The sequence below is a fragment of the Manis javanica genome, chromosome 2 (assembly GCF_040802235.1).
Source record: "Manis javanica isolate MJ-LG chromosome 2, MJ_LKY, whole genome shotgun sequence".
In the NCBI taxonomy this organism is placed as follows: Eukaryota; Metazoa; Chordata; class Mammalia; order Pholidota; family Manidae; genus Manis; species Manis javanica.
Window position 1 is genome coordinate 108,758,819 of NC_133157.1, and position 5,334 is coordinate 108,764,152.

The window sequence follows — 5,334 nt, forward strand, 5'->3', positions numbered from 1 at the left end:
AACAAAATGAGAAGTTCAACAAATAAAAACCACTAAAAAAATTATACAGCTGAAAAATACAACTGAAGAACTCAATAAAGAGCCTTAAAAGCAGACTCAACCATGCAGAAGAATCAACAACCTAGAGGAAAGGACATTTGAGATTATTCAGAGGATTAAAAAAGAGAAAGAATGAAAGAGTTAAAAAAAAAGCGTACAGGTCACAACCAAAACAAACAATACAGGCACATTTCATTTTATGATTTTACTGCCTTTTTTTTTTTTTTACAAATTTAAGGTTTTGTGGCAACCCTATGTCCAGCAAGTCTTTATTGATGTCATTTTTCCAACAGTATTTGCTCACTTAGTGTCTCTGTGTCATGCTTTGGTAATTCTCACAATATTTCAAACCTTTTTGTTATTATATTTGTAATGGTGATTTGTGATTATAACGTGCTACAAACTCAGATAATGATTAGCATCTTTAGCAATACTTTTCAATTAAGATATATATTCACATCACTTATCACCATGGAAATATAAATTAAAACCATAATGAGATATCACCTCACACAAGTTAGGATGGCCACCGTCCAATAGGTAAGAAACACCAAATGCTTGCAAGGATGTGGAGAAATAGGAAACCTCCTACATATTGGTAAGAATGCAAAATGGTGCAACTGCTGTGGAAAGCAGTATGGAGGTTCCTCAAAAAACTAAAAATAGAACTACCATTTGACCCAGTAACTCCACTCCTAGGAATTTACCCAAAGAAAACAAAATCCTTGATTTGAAAAGATATATGCACCCCTATGTTTATCACAATACTACTTATAATAGCCAAGATATGAAAGCAACCTAAGTGTCCATCAATGGATGAATGGATAAAGATGTGGCACATTTACACAATGGAGTATTATTCAGCCATAAGAAGAAAACAGAACCTATCATTTGCAACAACATGGATGGACTAGAGGGTATCATACTCACTGAAATAAGCCAGGCAGACAAATACCATATGATTTCACTTATTTCTGGAGTATAAAAACAGAAGGAACAAGACAGCATTAGACTCACACACACTGAAAAGTGACTAGTGGTTTCCAAGGAGGAGGGGTTGGGGTGGGTGGCTGGGGAGGGGAATAAAGGGGCACAATAATTTGCAATCACAATATAAGCTAATCATGGGACTGCTGAACCACTGTGATGTACATTTGAAACCCACATAAGATTGTATATTAATAATACTTTAATAAAAGATATATATGACATACTTTTTTTTAGACAATACTATTATGCCCTTAATAGATCACAGTAAGTGTAAGCGTAACTTTTACATACACTGGGAAGCCAAAAGTTTATTTGACTTGCTTTCTTATAATATTCACTCTATTGCAGTGGTCTGGAACTGAAACAACAGTATCTCCAAGGTATGCCTGTATTCACATTATGGGAATTCCAGAATGAGAAGAAAAAGAGAATGGGGCAGAAAGTATATTTAAAGCAATAATGGCTGGAAAACTTCCCATTTCTGGGGAGAGAAAGGGACAGCCAGAGCCAAGAGGTCCGAAGAACCCCAAATATGTAGAACCTGAATAAGGTTACAGGAGACATAATTTAACTGCCAAAATTAAAAATCAAATGTTGAAAGCAAGAGGAAAGAGAGAGGTTACATATAAGGGAGCCTTCACAAGACTATACATGGACTATTCAAAGGACACTTTTCAGGCAAGGAGAGAATGGGATGATATATCCAAAATGTTGAAAGAAAAAAAACTGCCAACCAAGAATTTGATACTTGGCAAAGCTGAGCTTCAGAAATGAAGGAAGGATAAAAATTTTCCCCAACAAACAAAAGCTGAGGGAATACATCAGTCTAGATCTACCTTACAACAAATACTAAAGGGAGTTCTCTGAGTGGAATTAAAACAAAGTAGTTTAATTGTATCATAATTATCATAAAACATTGGTAGTGCAAAACTCACTAATAATAGTAAATATATAGCCCAAGATAGATTCTGAAGCATGGTAAAGGTGGTGTACAATCCCAACTCTAGTTTAAGAGTTTAGCAACACAGTAAAAATACCCATAACTTGTGTAAAAAAAACATGCAAACTGCAATATCAGTAACCTAAAATGTGAGGGAGAAAAGTAAAAGTATAAAGTTTAGGTATGCTATTGAAGTTGTTTTAGATATGCTATTGAAGTTAGGTTGTTACCCATTTAAAAAGAGTGTTGTAATTTTAAGATACTTTATGTAAGCCTTATGGTAACAATAAGGTAAAAATACGCAGTAGTTACAGAAAAGAATATGATAAAGGAGTCAAAGGAAATTGATACCAAAAGACATCAAAATACAAAAAAAGACCACAAGATAACAAACAAGTAACGCTGGATTTACACAATAGCTGGAAAACAGTGAACAAAATGGCACTAGTAAATCCTTACCCAGCAATGATTATTTTAAATGTAAATGGATCAACTTCTCCAGTAAAAACAAACAGAATGAATGGATTAAAAAAATCAAGATCCTGCTTCCGAAGAGTCACAGAGTCAAGGCAGGAAGAAGTTTAGGCAGGACAGGGATTCTACTCATACAAGAGATTTAGTTGGAAATCAAGAAATTCCTTGAATATGCTGCTTGGCAAAAGCTTTTTCTTCCTGGAGTCAGTGCCTGAGGCTCAAAGGGAGTGAGAGCAAATCTGGACAAGTGGTGGCCTGCTAACTCCTGACAGACCTCTGCCCTAAGTGATTTTCGGAAGCCCTGTCTTCATTGACTGGGAGCCATTTCAGTTGGAAGGAACCAGGTAAGTTGCATACATGAAAAATGACATACGATTAAAAATATTCATTCAGCATTGTTTTTGGTAGTGAAAAATTAGAAACAACCTAAACGTCCATCAGTAGGACCAGTTAAAGAATGGTACATCTGACTTTGGGGGAAAATAGATGGCAGTGTGAGAAGTGAGACAGAAACCGCCTCCAAAAACCATATATAACACAAAAATACAGCAAACACAACTAATCCTGAAAGAGTTACCTGAAGGAAGACTGCGACAGACTGCCTACATCTGGGGAAAAGGGAGGACCTCATGGAAAAGGGTAAAGTACAAAGCCTCGATCTCTCACAACCCAAACCCTGTCCCCCACCCCAGCCCACCAGCAGGAGGAAGAGAAATGGGGTGGGGAGTGGAAGCCCAGGAATTCTAAATACCCACCCCTGCAGATCTACTCCGGGAGGTGTTCAAGGTGCTCTGGAGATTAGAGGGGTTAGAAAGCAAAGAAGGTAGAGTGCTCTGAGACTAAGATTCCAGCTGCTTATGGAGAACAGGTACCCACAACTGGCTACTCCATGACAAAATGTATGAGTGTACTTTGAAAGACTTCCCAACAGTGAGAGGGCTGCTAAAGGGGTGGATTTCACAGAGCTTGCTGCTCAGGAGAAAGAACAGGTGAGTAAAATCATCCCAGCACTCAGCCAAGGAGGTTGGGAAATTTCAGGAGCTTCAGACACTCAATCCCCTTGGCTGGCAACACAGCCCTGGGGCTACCAACCATGACACACAGCCTGACCTTGCTTCCTCCCAGCACGAACCATCTCCCAAAACTGCTACCCCCACCATTGATCCAGGCTAGCCAAAGGGCAGCATTGCCTATGGCAGCTATAGGGGTGTAATGCAGGGGCTCCTGCATTCCTGCTAGGCCCACTGGCCCAGGCAATGGAGGTAGGCACTGCGGCCGAGAGGCAGAAAAGAGCTCTGTCTTCATGGCAGGCACCAGCACCACTCACCTGTGGCCCCCGTCATTGCTCCGGGTGCTGGGCAAATCCAGAGAGTAGAGATTCTGGGCACAAGAGGGCGCCACCAACACAAAGATATTATTCTGTATTATTCAGTACGAATATGAAGTGGCAAAAGAACCTTGTTCAATCCAAAATCCTTCAAACACCAGAAAGAGGGCAAAGTGAAACTGCAATCAACAATCTTCTTGATAAAGATTTCAATATACAAATAACAAACATGATCACAGAGCTACAGAAAAATATTCAAGATCTCAGGGATGACTACAAGAGACAGAAACTTTGAAAACTACAGTACCTGAAATGAAACATACAATGGAGGGGCTTAAAAGCAGATTAGAAGTAGAGGAGATGGTAAGTGAAATAGAAATTAAGAACAGGAATATAAAGAACCTGAGGCACAGAGAAAAAAAGGATCTCTAGGAATGAAAGAAAATAAGACAACTCTGTGACCAATCCAAATGGAACAATATTCACACTAAAGGGGTACCAGAAGAAGAAGAAGAAGAAGAAGAAGAGAGAAAACGGTGTAGAAAGTGTCTTTGAGGAGGTAATTGCTGAAAACTTCCCCAATCTGGCCATGGAAGTGCACAGATTTCCCAACACAAATGACCCAAGGAGGACAACAAGATATATAATAATTAAAATGGCAAAGATCAAGGAGAAGGACAGAGTATTCAAAGTACCCAGAGAGAGAAAAAAGGTCACCTACAAAGGAAAACCCATCAGGCTAGCAGCAGACTTCTAAGCAGAAACCTTACAGGTACGAAGGGAGTGGCATGATATATTTAATACAATGAAGAAGAAGGGCCTTGAACCAAGAATACTCTACCTGGTAAGAGTATCACTTAAATTTGAAGCAGGAATTAAACAATTTTCAGATAAACAGAAGCTGAGAGAATTTACCTCTCACAAACCATCTCTACAGGGTATTTTGGAGGGACTGCTATAGATGGAACTGTTCCTAAGGTTTAATAGCTGTCACCAGAGGTAATAAAACCACAGTAAAGAAAGGAGAAGAATTAATTACTAAGCAAATGCAAAATTAAATCAACTACCCAACAAATCAGTCAAGAGATAGACAAAGATAACAGAATATGATACCTAGTATATAAAGAATGGAGGAGGAAGAAAAAAGGGAATAATAAAAAAGAGAACCTTTAGATTGTGTTTGTAAGAGCATACTCAGTGAGTTAAATTATACTGTTAGAAAGTAAGGAAGTTACCCTTGAACCTTTGGTAACCACAAATCTAAAGCCTGCAATGGCAATAAGTATATGCCTATAGGTAATCACACTAAATGGTCTGAATGCACCAATCAAAAGATACAGAGTCACTGACTGAATGGATAAAAAAACAAGACCTGTCTATATGCTGCCTACAAGAGACTCACTTCGAACCTAAAGACATACACAGACTAAAAGTGAAGGGATGGAAAAAGATATTTCATGCAAAAAATATGGAGAAAAAACATGAGTTGCAATACTTAGATAAAGTAGACTTCAAAACAAAGAAAGTAACAAGAGACAAAGAAGGACATTATGTAATGATAAAG